Consider the following 19,570-nt stretch of genomic DNA (forward strand, 5'->3'; position numbering starts at 1 on the left):
GGCAGATTGGCCTCATCAAAATAGGCCAATCTGCCCCCAAGGGGGGCAGAAATGGCCTAAATATAGTTTGCCCCCCCTGGGAGCGACCCTTGCCCAAGGGGTCGCTCCCTTTTTTCAGTTTCAGAAAAAAAAAAATCCCTGGTGTCTAGTGGGGTTTCAAAAGCCGGATTGCAAGCAATCCGGCTTTTGAAACCCTGGGAGAGACTTCAAAGGGAAGGAAATACATTTCCTTCCCTTTGAAGCCTCTCCGGGCCTCCCCCATGGGATTGAAAGAGAAATGCTGAGCATTTCTCTTTCAATCGCCCTGGAAGCAGAGCTCGCGCGCTGACGTCACAGGGGGGGGGGTGGGGGGGTCGGGGTGGAAGGGGAAGGGCTTCCCCTTCCATCCCTGACTTGGGGGGGTGGGGGGGAACCCCACAGAGGGAGCGCTAGCGCTCCCTCTGGGCTCTGTGACCAGGACGTAATGGTTACGTCCTGGGCACAGCAGCACTGTGCCTCAGGACGTAACCATTACGTCCTGGGCACAGAACGGGTTAAAACAGAATTTTGAACGGTTTCCTCAACAGTTCTGAGTAACATTTGACGTGAATTCTCAGTTATGGCAAAGTAAATTGAGTGATAGAGAAAGAGAGAAAGGTAGAAAGAGAGAGCGAGAGTGAGCAATAGAGAAAGAGATTTGTATTTGCCAATATGTCTCTTTTATTGATATGCCTTTGGAGTGAATAATACATAATAGTGTGGTAAAGTAAGGGATTTCAATGGGAATCAGTGTAATTCGAGATCAGGATGAATGTTCAGACTATATCCAATGGGGTAGCTCAAAGAGAATAATTGTAATCGTTTTGTGTGAGGGAAGAATTTCTGGAGTTATATGGAAAGATTGTCAGAACACTGTTCAGGGGCCAAAGGGCAAGCAGGAGTTACTGAGCCCAACTGTGGGGGTTGAGGCCATTTGCTCCTGATGTCCCAGGTCCCAATCTACTAAGGATCCCGAGCTACTGGGCCAGGTACCCCTATAGAACTTGACTCTCAGTGGTAGTGCAGGTCGAGCAGTCCAAGGTTTTTTCAGAGGAAGAGGTAGACCCAGGGGTTGAACACAGGCTCACAATTCAGAATACGTTCAACTGCACCAATAAATGATTATCCTGTCACATATTTGCTTTTAAGAAAAAATGAGTATGATACCACATTCACGAACAAATCAAACAGTACCCTGAGGTAAGAGCTCTAGTGCTTTATAGGCAGGTCCCTGAGTACTTCTCCCCTTTCTCTAGCAGCAGCAGTTATTCCCCATTCACTATAGGTGGCATTTTTTCAAGCCCCCAAATAGTCTGAGCCTTGGGGGTCCCATTCTGACGCTTTAATATTGTCAAAAGTGTTTCTGCTCCATAGCGGTATATGGCAGTCAATTACCTACATAGCCATCTGGCCCTAAATCAGTCTTACCCTAACTAGCAGGATAGGAGCTACCGTAGCTTTCCAGTGTGCCCCCTTTGCAGGCGTTGAAGCTGCAGCAGACATCTCTGGTAAGTTCCTCACATTCGCGCTGGGAGGGGTAGAGATTGGATGTTTTTGAGCTCCTCACTCACTGTTCTGTGGCGGCAGTGGCTTGGGGGTCCTTGATGCTCCATCAATGCTTGGTAAGTCTATTGGGATCCTCCCCACAGGTTGGGGAGTGGGGGGCTGCAACGCTTCTGGTGCTGGTCCTGAGTCAGGTCTTCGGCCAGCTTGCATCACAATGGCAACCTCCTCCTCCTTTTGGAAATCTCAACCAGACTGCTCTCCTTGACTAGTCCCGGTGGCCTCCTCCGGCATACGGTTTTACAGACTGTACAGGAGCTATGTCCTGATCATCACAGCAGCAATCTTCAAGGTAGCTCCACCTCACATACAGGGTCACTGACTTAGTTTTGCACATGGCTTCAGCTTGAATAGGTATGGCAAAACTCTTCACAGTGTCCCCTCCTGGCATATGGGGTCACCGACTGAGCTCCGCATGTGGGCTATTGCCCGATCAACATGCCAGCACTCTTCATGACAGCCCCACAAGGCATACAGGATCACCGACTTAACTCTGCACACAGGCTAGGGCCTGTTCGGCACTGCACGATTCTTCATGGCTGCCCCGTGTCGTATATGGGGTCGCTGATGATGCAGTAGGTCAAAGCCCACTTCAAGGCGGCCTCCTCCAACATACGGGGCTTCTCAACTTTTCCCTGCACACGTATAGCAACTAAATTGGTGCAGCAGCTGCTTTCTCACATCTCGCTACATCGATCCAACTATCGGACTGCCCCACTAGACCCTGTTGCTTTCAGCACTCTCTTCTTTGTGGGGCACACTGGTCTTGGCAAGCAGGTAGGCACTGGTGCTCCAGGTTCCAGGGGCAGGTTGTCTTGAAGTCTCTGGAAGATGGTCCCTCACCCAGCTGTTAGACTAGCAGGCGTTGGCCCCTAGTCATGGTCACAGGTAGAAACCTTACACAGACTGATTGGCTGCGTGACAGTTGATAATTTTGGGGGCCTCAAGCTCCCCTTCTTGTAGTCCATTTCCAGACATCAAATATGATTTAGAGTCTGAGTCACTGAAGTTTCTGTTGGGGGTCTGCTTCCTTTTGATGTGCCCTCTCCTCTGCCATGCCCTTCCTCCAGAAAGCACTCTGTCACAGCATAAGCAACTCCAACTCTTATACCCCTGTAAAACGAACCATATGGGTGACTAGAGGTTCACACCTGGATGTCAGCCACAGTGGCACGTGGCTCAAAAGTTTACATCAGGGCCTCAGCCCTACTCTTTATGATTCTCTTATTAGCCTGAGATGTTCCCAGGCCCCTTCCTAGTGACTTCTAAACCAAAGAGCAACCTTTGAAGTATAATGAGGAGCCTTGCTCTCCAATCCTCGAATGTGTCCCACCCAGCTTACAGAAATGCAACAAGCCACAAATCTGTCAGGGCTGATTGTTCTACCTCCTTCTCTTCCTTGTTAGCCCTGGGTTTTCCAAAATGGAACCCAGAATCTTCCATGTATTGTTTCATTCACAGGCACACATACACCCAGTATATGCATACAATATACACATACTGTACAGCACTGTAACATCATTGTATTGTACCATTCACAGAAACACATAGACCCAGCATCTGTATAACACACAGATGCTGTGCAGCTGTACTTTAGCGGAACTTTCAATGAGTAAGTCTCACTCCAGTGACACAGGTAAAAAGCACCTGTACCCTCTCACTGATCAGTTCACAGTATCCTGCCACCACCACGCTCTTGCTTTTTAACTCCTGGTAAGGGCAGTAGCCTTTCACCATTATGAGGGGAGCACTTTGGCCGCACCTCTCCAAGTCCAAAAAGACTGCAATTCATGGAAGAGGCCTATGTCACAGCACACATGTGTTGCCCATACTCGCCCATGACAACAAAAGCCAACATCAGGGATCCAGGCATCATTACAATTAGGGCACATAGGACAGGGGTGCACGTCCAACACCAGGCGAGGGACTTTTGCTTCCCAGCAGGTGTGTACCCACCAGCAGTCTACAATGAAGAAGGGAAACACAATGAATAAGAAATACAAGGTTGTATTAACAATGCGAGTGGACAGTGATTTCAACAGTACCTTACAAGATACCTCGAGGGGCTAATGTGCCCTCTGCAAAGATCTTGGTGAAACCTGAAAGCCACAATTTTGAAATGGATAAGGGTACGCCTTCCAACGCCATACTAACTTTCGAGATTGGAAGGAATACCACTGAGTTTGCTGATATTAACACCTGGTTTTTAAAGCATTTAGTTGCAAAATATGTGAGAGCAAACGCCAGGGGAGCAAATATGAAGTGATGGTGAGGTACACCTTAAGAGAAAGTACAATGACATGAACAGTGCACATGATTACCGCGGCAGGAGCCGGGCCATTTCTCAGGACGAGCTAATTAACTGTACTGATTCGACACTGCTTTTCGCCGGCCCAGATTCTGTTGAAAATGTCGTGGACATAGTTCCGGCACCTTTTCTTCTTTCTCACACACAACCCATTTTTCCCGTTTCAGTTGATATTCTTGGCTAATCATTACCTGGCTCAGCGCCTCGTCAGCAGTAGACGCTATATAAGTACCTATTACCATACCATGAATGTACGTTTTCTCAGTCCATATGCCGCTTTCAACCAAACCTTTGGGCTGGTGATCTGTCCCTTCAGAAACGTGTTTTGTTGCGTTAGAAAAGCACACAGCTTAACTTGCCCTGCCTTTTTACTTGTTTTTTTCTGAGTATATACCTGCCCTTATCAATCTGAGGCCTGTCTTAAAAACTGTCTGGTGCAATTTCCTTTATAGTGCGCCACCCATGTCCTTCGAGCTGCGCAGCCTGAGAATTGAAATGCCAGCTGTGCCCACGGCACTGCGTTACTCTCGCTAATGAGAAGGTGCTCCGAGGATCGCTTCCCTGTGCCTTTCACGTCTGGCATCAGCACTAGACAGGCTGCCTTCGGAATTAGATGCTGAAAATCAGGCAGACGCGTCGGGAAGTGTCATAACAGCTCTTCGCATCTTGGCTCACGAGCTCCCCCTGCCGTCTTTACTTTCCCACAGTTCCTTCAACTCCGCTGCGCAGTCGGATTACACCGTTGCCACGTTGGGAATGGCGGAGGGTTAAAAGCTCAGAGGCAATATATGTTACAGTTTAGTATTAGTCGGACCTCTTCATTTTACTAAAATACTATTCGTTATACACTTACTGATATGGTCTTCAGCCAGCCATCCGAATTGCTCTGCTATGTCATTCACATGTTCTTCCACCCTCTACATTATACTGTATCGGTCAATAGATCAGCCAATTTCAGCCTAAATTTACTCTGAGTGATACATCGCCCACAAAGTCGTTCCTTCATTGCAGGGAAGACTATGGCAATGCGGACTTTTTGAGTCAAAAAATAATTTTGCTTTCAGTCATGTTATAAAATATTTTGAAGGCCCCAACAGCCTCTCACCAAACAAAATTGGCGTTGCCAATGCTTGTTTTAATTCAAGTGACATGAACAGTAGCATGTGCTAAGGTATTTCATAGCTTTCTGAATAGCCTTGATTGAGCTCCTTCTTTGCTAGCTAGAACTTTCTTTGTCATTTCGAGGGCTGGATTTTAAGTAGAGGGTTGAGTGATGAAAGTAGTCCTTTCTCTGTGTTTCATATGTACACAGAATTTAAAGCAGAGGCAGACCCCATCCACCAGTGCTGTTCCTTATCCTGTGCCGTGATACTGGAGCAATTTTCAAAGTGAGTGTGCTGGCCAGTGTGCAGGCTCTCTAAAATGATAAATGCTGGTGTGGGTTAGTAAAATCGTGGCGCCACTGTGCAAGTGTTTCCCGTCCATTCCCAAGTACCTTTTACATGAGAGTGTCTGCTTTTGTGAGTTTTTGGACAGGGGGAGTGGGTGTGACAGTTCGCAAAAATGACATTTTTATGGAAATGGGGAGGGGGGTCTCCACTGATGCATTTCAAATAATTTGTTATGGTAGTATATGGTAATGCCAATAGTTCTAATTTGTAAGCAGAATTGTGCCATGGGGCAGAGATCATGCTTACAGACTACTTAGCCACTGAATATAACCTTCCACTCTTCCACTGTAAAATAAAGTCCCCATCACACGTTTACTAGAAATATAGCTGTATTTCAGTACTTAAAACATACATCGCAACAGGCCATGCTCATAGCCTGAGAGCATTTACAGTAGTACTGAAGCTACGCATGCTTCCTGAAAATGCACACAGATTGTTTGTTTTATATTAATAGGCTTGAATGAATTGGTCGGAGTCTGCAAGGTGCAGGCCTGTGAGTGACTGATGTGCCATTGCTCTACTTCCCTACAGTAATGCAAAATTCACTTGTTCAAGATAATACACAGTCGCTCATAGCTAGTACTTAATCTACACAAAATGCAGACCCCGCACAGCTCCACGTTTTAAAATGTATTTATTGAAATTTTAGCAAGGTTTCACATTAATATTGTTAAACATATGACTTAATCATACGTTATAATTTCATACAAATCAACAGTCCCTAGCTTATGTCCTATGTCTAGTTTTCTTATTGCCTATATGTCAAAGAAGTTGACATGGCGGGATCTGCCCCCTCTGGCTGACTTGGCTAAATTACAAATCCAGGATTTGTAAAGCCAGCAAATCACCCATGAGGGTCTCAAGGCGCTGAATTGTAGGCAAGGGGGAGATTAAGGGGCATATTTATACTCCGTTTGCGCCGAATTTGCGTTGTTTTTTTCGACGCAAATTCGACGCAAAACTAACTCCATATTTATACTTTGGCGTTAGACGCGTCTAGCGCCAAAGTTCATGGAGTTAGCGTCATTTTTTGGCGTGAACACCTCCCTTGCGTTAATGATATGCAAGGGAGGCGTTCCCGTCTTAAAAAATGACTCCGAGGCATGTGCGTGGTATTTATACTCCCGGGCAAAAATGACGCCCGGGAGTGGGCGGGGCAAAAAAACCCGCAATTGCGCCTTTTTTTAACGCCTGGGTCAGGGCAGACGTTAAGGGACCTGTGGGCTCTGAAGGAGCCCAGAGGTGCCCTCCCCTGCCCCCAGGGACACCCCCTGCCACCCTTGCCCACCCCAGGAGGACACCCAAGGATGGAGGGACCCATCCCAGGGAAGAAAAGGTAAGTTGGGGTAAGTATTTTTTTAAAATTTTTTTGTGGCATAGGGGGCCCTGATTTGTGCCCCCCTACATGCCACTATGCCCAATGACATAAGTCCCCTGGGCATGGCCATTGGGCAAGGGGGCATGACTCCTGTCTTTGCTAAGACAGGAGTCATGTTGATGGGGGATGGGCGTCGAAAAAAAATGGCGCAAATCGAGTTAAGACGATTTTTTTGCCTCGACCTGACTTGCACCATTTTAGGACGCCCATACTCCATTTTCCCCCTACGCCGGCGCTGCCTGGTGTACGTGTTTTTTTTTCACGCACACCAGGCAGCGCCGGCGGCTAACGCCGGCTAACGTCATTGAATAAATACTGCGCCCGCATGGCGCTTCAGAATGGCGTTAGCCGGCGCTAATTTTTTTGACGCTAAACTGCGTTAGCGCAGTTTTGCGTCAAAAAGTATAAATATGGCCCCAAGTGATTTGCCCAGAATCACAAGATGTTGAGCTGACGCCGAGATTCGAACCTGGTTCACCCAACTCAGAAGTCAGCAGCTGAGTCCGTTAAAGAGCTCTCTGTCTCTTCTTCTTCAGACGTAATCACTTATCAAAAGTAAAACGTTCCTATTGTGACAATAAACGTACATCCTGGTCTTCTTTTTCGCACGGAGACATGGTTGAATCTCTTAGTGATGGTAAACAATTAACAGTTAGCATTTCTCATGTGGCATAAAGGTCTTTTAGTCCGATGCACCTTGTACGTGTGTAATTATTGTTGTATTTTGCTGTCATAATCGCCGCTGCCATTATGAGTGCATGCATATCTATGGATTTGTGGTTTTCTTTCAATGCTTGGTCCCTTTATGTGTGTCTTCAGGTTCTACTTGCCAATGTGGAATACCATATGTCTAATCGCCAGTGATGAATAATGACATTGTTTAAAAAAAAATATAAATTTTACCAAGCACTTTAAATATGATGTGCACCCATGACGCAGAATTGCAGATCTGCGCTTTTAGTATCACTGACGGAATATCGGAAACAAAAATATTGTGTGGACAGAATATTGTGTCGAAAATATCGAGCACCAAAATATTGAGAAGGTGAGTGCAAGTAGGTAAGTATAGATTTACGATTCTTAACTCAACATCTACATACCTTAAAGATATGTGTATATAATCAAGGTACACATATGTGGAGTTATATATAGTACAACTTTCCTTACCTATAGAATCTTGCCTTAACAATAGTTTTGTCCTTGATATTCTTGACACAATATTTTGTCCCACGGTATTTTTGTTTCCGATATTCTGCCTAAGCAGTGCATTTTTCAGCCACCCATTTGTCTGTGATGGGCAGTTGAGAGCTCCACTCTTGACAATATTACAAGCCACTAAAAGCTCTGCTGCAGATAATCTCCAGACTCAGTCAGAGACTGCACTTATTAATGCACAAATTTACTGCACTTTGCTCGTGATAATACTTTAAATCACTCATAATCCAGGTGTTGCTAATAACCAGAGTCTTTCAGCAATGTCCTCTTGATGAAAGAGTTTAAAAGAGCTCTGCTCATTATAATGCACAGGTACAGTCGGAGACCTACCACTGTAATCCACGTACATATTCACAGTGAAACGTTTGAAAATGATTTAATGAGAGATGCACTCTTAATGGCTCAGTGTGCAAGTGCTCTGCTCATTACAATGCAGACTTATTCAAAGATCTACTACTTCAGTGTCGGACTGGCCAATGGGGTAATCAGGGAGTGTCCAATGGGCTGGGCTGGCTATTCTGAGTGTGGGCTGGATTTTTAGCAGATTGTGGGCCTGTTTTGGGGTCAGGTGGGCTGCTGATTTTTCAGATAGTGTTAGACATGGGGTCTTAGTTGGCAGTAGTCCAAGTAGGGACCCTTACTCTAGTCAGGTAAGAGAGTCACCCAGCTAAGATAGCCCCTCCTCACCCCCTTGGTAGCTTGGCACGAGCAGTCAGGCTTATATCATAGGGAATGTGTAAAGTATTTGTACACACACATAGTAGTGAAAACACTGCAAAAGGACACCACAGCAGTTTAGAAAAATAGCCAATATTTATCTGAGTAAAAAAAGACCAAAACAACACAAATCCAACATACACAAGAAAAGATAAAAAATTTCAAAGATTAAATCATAGTAAAGTACTTGAAATGCAATAGCTCCAACTCACAACGTCTTGACGGAGTCATTTCTACCAGTCCGACACCACTCACAAGGGAGTGGAGGCCTATCACAGAGACCCCAGGTACAGTACCTTGGAAAACAATGAGGAAACAAAGACATTGCACGGAGTCGGGGAGGTGAGGAATCCCTGGAGCCGGTGTGGCGTCTCAGTTCCTTAGTGCAACTGGGCATGTGAGGCGTCATTTCCTTACTGCAAGGGAGGGGAGGTGAGGCATCAGTTCCTTACGTTTGCATTGGAGGTAATGTGGCATTGGTGACGAGGCATCAGTCAGATTTGACAAGACAGGGGTCGATTAATCAAGCAGGTCAAGACGCAAGATGTTGACTTCGCAGTGTCATGATCACACCATGAGGCCACAGGTGCTATGGTCGAGTTGGCGTCGGGTGCCATGGACGTTGGTGTCACGGAACTCAGGACTCACGCTGTGGCAGGACTTGGCAGGCGCTGCGATAGCGGTGGGCCTGTGGCATCGGTCGTGGTTGTTGAACTCAGTGGGGACCACGGCTATGATGCTGGCAGTGGCACGGAGTTGGACAGCGGTGACGGTTCTGAAGTCACTCTGGAGTCGCTGTGCTGTTTCTTCTTAGTTACACCAGAACTTACTCCCAAGGGCCCAGGAACTGGATTTGGCACCACTTGGCAAGTCAGGACACTCAGCAAGAGAGCCCAGGTGCTGGCAGATGAAGTCTTTGATCCTGAGACTTCTTAACAGGAGGCAAGCTCAGTCCAAACCCTTGGAGAACCTTTGGAAGCAGGATTTAGAAGGCAAAGTCCAGTTCTTTCACTCCAAAGACAGAAGCAACAAGCAGCAGCACAGCAAAGCAATAGGCAAAGTGTCAGTCCCTCCCACATCATCCAGCTCTTCTTCCAATGTTACTCTATGGGAAAGATAGTCCTTGCAGTAGTGAACATCAAATTTACCAGTATTTCACTATCAGAACATGTAAAACACACACGTACATGTCCTACCTTTTAAATACACTGTACCCTGCCCATGGGGCTGCCTTGGGCCTACCTTAGGGGTGACTTACATATGGTAAAAGGGAAGGTTTGGGCCTGGCAAGTAGGTGCACTTGCCAGGTCGAAATTATAGTTTAAAGCTGCCCCCACAGACACTGTAATGACAGGGCTGAAACATGTTTGCACGGCTGCTCATGTGGGTGGCACAATCACTGCTGCAGGCCCACTAGTAGCATTTGATTTACAGGCCCTGGGCGCACCTGGTGCACTTTACTAGGGATTTACCAATAAATCATATGTGCCAGTCATGAATAAACCAATCACCAATATCATTTAGGCACAGAACACTTGCACTTTAGCACTGGTCAGCAGTGGTAATGTGCCCAGAGTCCTAAAGCCAGCAAAAATGGAATGCAGCACATCATCAAAAACAGGAGGTCAGAGGCAAAAAGTCTGGAGATAACCCTGCAAAAAGGGACTTTTCCAAACAACCCCCTCCCAGCTTAAAGCCAGAGTAGACCAATCAATACCTTGCTGAACTTCCCTGCTTAGGGAGATAGAGCTTGGGCAATGGCCCACTACTGCAGGGGCTCTTGCCAGTTCATTGCCTCTCTGAATCCATATGACATCCAGTGGAACACTTCTTCTCATCTGTGGTCTCCATCTGTGTAGCACTTAACCTTCCCTTGCAGATGCATCCCAGTAGGCAGACAATACCACCATGACCAACAGTGTGATGTGGCCTTTCCACAATTTGGGTCTGACTTTGGTACCCAACCCTGGGAAAATTCTGGCCACAAGGACAGCAACCAACAGAGGCCACAGACAGCTGTCAGTGTCAGGAGCCAGCCCCCCCTGCCATCCCGGGGTCTCTAGCTCCTGTGGTTTGAAAAGTGGGGGTCAGTAGTCCTAGGTGCCTTGCATCTTTTTTCCAGTTCCACTCCCACCAGTTCAGGGGTGATAACCTGAGACTGGTCATTCAACTTAGGGACCATACCCTCAGGCTGAGCAAAGGACAGGGGTGGGCGCTACCTCCTCCTGTCCCTCTTGCTGGGGTCCTGTACCTTCCACTATGGAGAGGTACCCCCAGAAAACTGAACTGTTAGATTGCCTTTGGTGGGTGCGCCTCCCAGTTTCCTTGACATCGGGGGCAATTCATCCCCAGAATGCAGCTTACAGGCATCTGGGGACTAACTATTACCCATCTCTAGGTTACCTGTCCAGCTCACTCTGGGTACACCAGAGCCATAGGGTGGAAACATTCCTGCTCATGGGCTGGAGTTACTCTATACACCTGGCCAGTGTACTACTCTGGGGAAACTAGCCTTTCCATAACCATGGTCCGGCTAGTCCGGGTGGCCCTCAGAACAGTGACTGGGACCCACTCCTCTTTTGCCTGGTGGATGACTCCCACCCTCTGGAATCACCAACTCACCCTCTGAGCTCACCTCCCAACTAAGGGAACTCACGGCATGGTCTATGCCCTGCCCCTGGGGATTATCTCCCCCTGAGGCCACTTTGCCACCTGTTTAGAGGGACCATCAGTGGGGTTTTTCTTAGGACGAACAGAGTCCCCTTTCTTGTGTCCTAGCTGAGAATACTCAAAGCAACGGGGTTGAAAGCAGTGTGCCCTGGGCCACTACCCACCAGACCCTCCCTCCTCCCTGTCAAATAGGACATGGGAACCTTTTTCACCCCTCTTATCCTGGAGTCTCCCTTGACATCCCCCTCCTTCTTCTGTTGGGGACCCTGCCCAACCTTGGCTGAGTTTCCACATACAATTCCTTTTGGCCCCTGATGCTTGGCCAGAGGTCCACCTTCCTTGGCAAGATTTCTGGGGTCAGTAACCCTTCTGTCAATCAAGTGCTGGTGCAGCTCTGGAAAACAATGACTAGACAAGTGCTCACATGCAATCAAATTGTACAGCCCCTGATAGTCTATTACCTCACTGCCCTTCACCCAACCATCTAGTACTCTGCAGAAATAATCAACATACTACACCCAAGTTTGGACCCAAGTTTAGTATTCTCCCTAAACCTTACCTGGTAACTCCCTGGGGAGAGACCATACCTCCTGTTCAGGGCGTCCTTCATGGCAGGATACCTCATCTGATCATCTGGTTCTAATGCCAACAAGGTGTCCCTCCCCTTCATTAAAAAGTGCGCCCATAGGCCTGTCCCCAGTCTCTCTCGGGGACCCTGTTCATCCTCAGTGCCACCTCATAACCCCTGAACCACTGCTCTATGTCATCCACCACAACACAATCCTTCACACATCCTTGGGTATATGTATCTTTCCCTCAGACCACACTGTTGAACTGCTGCCACAATCTGTGCTGGACCTGCTCTTTAGATCCAGCTCCCCCATGCTCGGCTCTTGAGCTAAAAGCATTTTGTACCCCTCTAAGTGATATTCTCTTTCTCCATGGTGATTTTCTTTTTCTCTGCCTCTCTTTTGAACCTGACTAGTTCCAACTGAAGCTCCATCTCATGCTTCAGCTTGAGCTTCTCCAGCTCTATCGGGAGCCTCCTAGCCTCTTCCCTGTTCTCCAGCTCCTAAGTGGGAAGGGTATGCCAAGACATAGGTCCCGTGCTCTCTGTGCCACTGGATTCAAGCTAGCCTGGCTGATGAAGGGTGATACTCTGTTCCCATGGGGAACAGGGTCAAGAATGATTTGCATATGACAGGGTCCAAACTGGGTGGCGTGGTGGGCAAAAAAATGATGGATTAAGCCCAGATCTTTGTGACTGAGGGTGAATGTTTGCTTCGTTCAGCATTCCACCAATCATCTGTTCTTTTTGCTATTGTCACCCAAAGCAAGAAGCGTATGCCCAGACGTGGGTCCTTTGCTCACTGTGGCACTGGATTGAAGCTAGCCTGGCTGATGATGGGTGATACCCTGAAACCAGTCACAGAATGCTTGTTTCCGGACTAGGGAGGACCTGGCTAAGCAGTTTGGGCTGGACTGTTCCCATATGGAACAGGGTCAAGATTGATTTGCATATAACTGGGTCCAAGCTGGGGTGGCGTGGTGGGTAAAAAAATGATGGATTAAACCCATATTTTTGTGACTGGGCATGAATGTTTCCATTATTCAACATTCAGTCCATCATATGTTCTTTTTGCTTTTGTCTCCCTAAATGGGAAGGGTATGCCTAGATGTGGGCCCTGTTCTCACTGCTCCACTAGATTCAAGCAAGCCTGACTGATGAAGGGTGGCACCCTGAAATTGGTCTTAGAATGCTTGTTTTTGGTCCAGGGAAGACCTGGCTTGGCAGTTCAGGTTGGACTGCTCTCAGAGGGAACAGAGTCAAGATTGGTTTGCATATGGTCAGGTCTGAACTGGGGTGGCGTGGTGGGCAAAAAAACTATGGATTAAACCCATATCTTTGTGACTTGGGGGAATGGGTGCATTTTCATCATTCCGTCAATCATCAGTTCTTTTTGCTTTTTTTGCCCTAGGTGGGAAGGGTATACCCAGACGTGGGACCTGTGCTCACTGCACCACTGGCTTCAAGCTAGCCTGGCTGATGAATGGTGATACCCTGAAACTGGCCCCAGGATGATTGTTTCCGTTCCAGGGAGGGCCTGGCTTTGCAGTTCGAGCTGTACTGTTTCCATGGGGCACAGGATCAAGAATGATTCGCGTATGGCTTGGGTCCAAACTGGGGTGGTGTGGTAGGCAAACAAATGATGGATTACACCCAGATCTTTGTGAATGTTTGCATTATTCAGCATTCTGTCCATCATCTGTTCTAAAGCCAGCAAAAACAAAATGCAGCACAAAGTTAAAAACAGGAGTTCAGAGGCAAAAAGGCTAGGGGTTGACCCTGCAAAAAGGGCTATTTCCAACAGATATCACCATAATCATTGACTACAGCAAGCACTAATGCATGCAATCTCTCATACCATACAAAATAATCAATCAGTCAGCAGATTTGTGGAGCACTACTTGTCCACTGTTAGGACATTCATGCACTGGCAGGGTACAATCGCGTAGCTGAATAGCCAGGTCTTCAGGGACTTTGGGAACTCTGGAAGAGATGGAAAGGTTTGTAAATGAAAGGGTAACTCATTCCATGTCTTTGCTGCTAGGTAGGAGAAGAAGCGTCCTCTGCATCTGCTATGCTGGATGCAGGGAGTGAGGGTTAGGGATAACGACACAGAGTGGAAGTGGCTGGTCAACGGATGAAAGTTCCGTCCTCCGCATCTGCTATGCTGGATGCAGGGTGTGAGAGTTAGCGAAAGCGACATAGAGTGGAAGTGGCTGGTCAACGGATGAAAGTTCTAGTGGTGGTGCAGTAAGTCATATTCGCTGTTATTTAGGGCCTTGTATGCAAGGGTCTGGAGCTTGAACTGGCATCTTCTCTGTACAGGGAGTCAGCGGAGTTCCCTGATGTAGGGGGTGATGTGGATTCATCTAGAGCGATCCAAGATGAGTCTGGCTGCAGCATTCTGTATGGGCTGTAGTCGTCAGAGGAGGTGAGTTGCAATCCCTCCATAGAGAGTGTTGCCATAGTCCAGTCAGTTGGAGATCAGGGCATGGGGGATGGTGGGTCTAGAGCTTACGGTAGCCATTTGAATATCTTACAAAGCATACAGATGATGAAGAAGAAGGAGGAGGAGGAGGAGTTGATATGGGTCATCATGGTTAGCTTGTTGTCCAGAATGATGCCTAGGTTCATAGCGCAGCCAGAGGGGTAAGAGTAGGTCTGAATTCTCAGAGTCACCAGGATACATCCAATGGGGAGCTTTTGTTTCTGAAAACAACGTGTCTTTACAAGTTCAAAACTGGCCTGATTTGCAAACGTGTTACTTTTTGAGCTATCTGGTTTGCTCGTTGGGGGCCACATTTATTTTGTTGCCCGAGCCTACTGTTTTTTCTCCCGGTCTGACCCTGTACTACTGTAACCTCTGTGCTTATTCTTAGCTCTGCCTTTGAAAATGACTCAATAAGAACTCTTCTAGTGATACAACCCAGACTCACATAATATTCGCCTCTGGATAATACCCATACTCACTTGCATTCTGTTTATGATAAACCACAGACCTTTTCAGAGGTCTGATAACATCCAGGTTCATCCCCTGTGTGGTGTTGTATATTCCACAGACTTATCAAGAGCTCTGCTTTTAGTAGTACCCAGACTCAGGCAGAGCGGAATCTCTGGTAATAAATACCCTGGCCCATTCATAGTTGTGATCGTGGTAAAAGTAAGGCTCTTATACAGCTATGTTTCTGATAAGAAACATCTGATAATAAACAGATTTACTCAGAGCTCTACTTTCAAAAGAACCCAGACCTACTCAGAGTTCCAATGTTAATAGAGCTCACAGTGCTTGACAGCTTCTCCATTAGCCTGGATAAGTTTCTGCAAAAGTCTGTGTAAGCCTATGGAGTACTAGAATAACTTCTGCTGAAGGAATAGGAACTGCACAGAGCTTGTCAGGTACTGAAGTGAGCTATCTTCCCATCACCAATTTTCACTGTACAAAGTCTAATGTATCTGTGTTGTACAAAATATATATTGATTTTCCAATATAAGTGGGTGATATATCTACACTTGAGCTCACACTTCCCACTATTTATTTACAATGAATTGGATAACTTGTAATTATGTAATTCGACCAAGATGCCTTTTGAGTATTATTAAAATACTTTATTTAAAATGAATTATTGAAATTTGTTGAAGCCCCTAAAAGTGTGCTGAGGTTGATGAGTTCAACGTTTTGCATTACATGATTAAGGGCCAGAGTTACAAGGAACTGGTGCAGCGCGGCACTGTGGTAAAATTGGCAGCTCTGTGCCAGTTCTGAAACTTAGGAATGCACTATATTTACAAAAATACAGCTCATCCCTGTGTTTCCCCTAGCGCTGGCACAAAATTTAGCTGGCAGTGCCAACGCAGACATCCTTGCACCATAGTGCAAGGGTGTCTGTGTTGAAAGGAATGATTGTTTATGTGCAGGAATGTGTTCCTTCCTGCACATAAACAATCTTCTATGGTGATTTGGCCCTTCTATGTGTGCTGCAGAAGTAGCAAAATTGTCATTATTGAATGATTGTTTATGTGCAGGAAGGGACACCTTCCTCTACATAAACAATCGTTCATAGTGTTTTGCTCTTTCCATGTGTGCTGCAGAAAAAGCAAAAACAAGGAGAAATAAAAGTATTTCTCCTTGTTGTGCCATGCTAACGCCACCCCTGGGGTGACATTAGCTTTTGGCCACAGATTTACGAATTCTTGTAAATCTGGGGCAGCGTCAAAAGCAATGGGTGCTGGGGTGGAAAGCCCTCAGCAACACCCATTGCACACCCCTCTACTGCAGAAAACTGCATCGGAGAGACCCAAATTTTACAAGGCCACAAAATATTTAAGCCACAAAATACGGCGCAGTACACAGTGCCATAGGAGCCTCACAAAAAGTGATGCTCCGTTGGCGCTAGGGTCTTGTAAATATGCCCCTAAATGTCCTTTATTTACCTAAATGCTTACCTTGCATAAAAAGCTTTCATCGGATATCAGCTGGTGATGCAAGATACCAGCCAATCACATCTCACTATGACAGCCTAATTCCATGAAAATTTCACATAACTTCATAAGAAAAAATTGTGCAATCTCGTACACACCTTGGGGCATATGTACAAAACATTTTTTGAGTTTAGAAACAGCTTGATTCACAGAATTGGGCCATTTGTAACACAAAAATGTTTTTAAAATGTACAAAAGCCAAATTGTTTATCGTTAACCTGTTACCAAATCGAAATTTGGGTTTGGTAATCGGTAATACCGATACTGAGTGGTATGCATTAATTTTTTGCGAACAAATTGCGGTCGCAAAACATTCATTTTTGTTACCAACACCTTTCCTCTTTGTGAATGTTGATAGAAATATTTTTTAAGAGAAGGCAATTGTCCCATGAACCAATGCCTACTCTAACAAATGAAACTTACACTCATCCCCTTTTCCTTTAAGGAGAATGGGCTGTGTTTAAAAAAACCATTGCTTTATTAAAAAACAATCACAGACATTGCAGTGTGTTGCCCCAAGAAGGCCACCATCCCTGTTTTGGAAGCAATTCCAAATGGGTTGCAAACTGTGAGCTCCCTTATTAGTATTTATGAGGTGGGTCTGAGACCCATTTTGAATCGTTATTACTATCTTGTACATTTTTGTACATCATGAATAGTGATTTCCTAATTGCGATTCACAAACAATCGCAATTAGGAACTCACAATCCCTAAATTCTGTATGTATAGGGCCAGATGTACGTGGCTCAGAGAGCATGTGTGCCAGTTGGGAGAGATGGAGGGCCAAGGTATATTTACTTTACCCCTACACAGTGCTTCAAATTCTCATACAATGGTTTGTAAGTACAATAGTCCTTTTTCTTATTTACTAAGCACATTTTGGGAGTCAGTAAAGTATTACCAACACCTAAAATGTGTTAGCAAATGAATACCGAAATGCAATTTGAAAGAGAGATGTTGTGGGTATCCCTCCCAAATTGTGATTTACATCCCGGTGTATCAATGGTTTGTATCCTGAATTTTCATATTAGATTCACAAAATGTCAGTGCACATAAGACCTTTATTTTTCCAGAAATGCCAAAAATGCAGTTTGTTATTAATCTTAATAAGTTTATTATACCATGTAGACATGGTGAGAAATATAGTAGGTGTTACTACTTTAGGCGTTAATGTGGTTTTGATTAGGGAATTTTAAAATGCATTCACAGGTATGGTGGTCTGCTAATATTTGTAGTCCAACATGCTTGTGACTGTAGCTAATTGTATCTTTTTCCTTTAAAACATCACTCCTCACTTCTCCCCTCTTTCAACATTCCTGATGAACATTATTTAGGCAGGCCGCAATAGCACTGGTTTTTTATTTGAAAATATTTCTAAATGGTGGGGGTGATTAGACTCTATCAAGATAATCATATCTCCTATGTTGCTTAGTAATGCTTTTTTAGATACCTATTTCTCTTTGCAACATACTCCTATTACTATTTCTGACACATCTGACTTGATCAAATTCCTTACGGTTTCTCCTAGAGCTTATGCAATATATAAACTTGTCTCATCTTCAGATTGTTCTCTAACCAAGTCCTAAACTGAACTCTTTTGGGAACATAACCTTGGAGTGCATTGGCAGATTTCCTAATGGAACAAGGTTTGGTCACAAGCCTATAAAATTTCTAGACCAGCCAGCATTACATATGGTAAATTAAAAACATGGACTGTGTAATGTGAATAGGGGTGCCCACATTTTTTCAGGGCAGGCAGAGGTTCCACGGACCACTGCCCACTGTGGAAAACTTTAAAAGAATATTTGCATTTTTTTTTTGTAATGCCTCCTGTTTTCCTTTGAGGAAAACGAGTTGCATTAAAAAAAACTGTTTTATTTAAAAGCAGTCACAGACATGGTGGTCTACTTACCCAGCAGACCACCATCCTTGTGAGTGCAGCCATTTCCAATAGGCTTGCAAATTGTGACCTATCTCATGAATATTAACAATATAGGTAATTTGCGACCCCATTGGGAATCACAAACAGTGTGCTTGACACTGTTGTACATTTTGTTTTGCGACTCACAATTTGCGATTTCCAAAAGGATCTCAAATTGCGAGTCGCAAAAGAAAATGTCATACATCTGGCCCATGGACCCTATTATCAACCAGGGCTATTTAAACTGTGATAAAAGGCCTTTTTTTGGTACTGTATGCCATGTAAAGCAATCCAGGATGGAAGAAACACTACTGATGTTCTAACGAGGTATTGTTATTCAGCAGGTTCATGTGCTTATGCACATGAATCCAAAATACTTCAAACAAAGGGTAAAAAACAATACCACAGATGAACATATGCTACCATACTGAAACAGTGAAAAGAATGAGGTTCAAAGACCACAAAGTGGAAAAGAAAGAGAATACAAGAATGGCTATCATTGAAATTGTAGGCTGATAATGATAAAGAACCTGTTTTTCTGTAGTTTTTCATAATACACATTTTTCAGTATCACTAAGTTCACTGATAGGAGAAATCATAACTTCCTTCAGTTTCAACGCCTAGAGTGACCCTTAAAGAATAGTTTTAGTCCTTTGTGCACCACACCTAGTAAAATTAATACACCTTGGTTTGCTGACACTATTTACAATGTATGTTCCCTCAATATTTAACCATTAGGAGGCAGAAGGTGCTCTATTGTTGACAACTCTAAGCTATTTTTAAAAAACATTTGAGTATTAGGGTCTTTCTGATGTCTCTGCTTCTCGCTTCTCTCCACCCTCAACAACAGTTTCAGGAAAGGACAACAGCCATATAATTGTAAATAGTGATAGCACAAGCACAATGTTTTTTTTTCTCTGCGCTGTGCTTAATTATAAATGACTTAACCCCTTCGCTGCCAGGCCTTTTCCCCCTCCTGTGCGAGCCTTTTTTTGGCTATTTGGAGCAGTTCGCGCTTAGGCCCTCATAACTTTTTGTTCACGTAAGCTACCCACGCCAAATTTGCGTCCTTTTTTTCCAACATCCTAGGGATTCTAGAGGTACCCAGACTTTGTGGGTTCCCCAGAAGGAGGCCAAGAAATTAGCCAAAAAACAGTGAAAATTTCGTTTTTTTTAAATAAATTGGAAAAATGGGCTGCAGAAGAAGGGTGGTGGTTTTTTCCCTGAAAAGGGCATCAACAAAGGGTTTGCGGTGATAAAATCACCAGCTTCCCAGCTTTCA

This window comes from Pleurodeles waltl, chromosome 8 (genome assembly GCF_031143425.1).
Source record: "Pleurodeles waltl isolate 20211129_DDA chromosome 8, aPleWal1.hap1.20221129, whole genome shotgun sequence".
Taxonomy (NCBI): Eukaryota; Metazoa; Chordata; class Amphibia; order Caudata; family Salamandridae; genus Pleurodeles; species Pleurodeles waltl.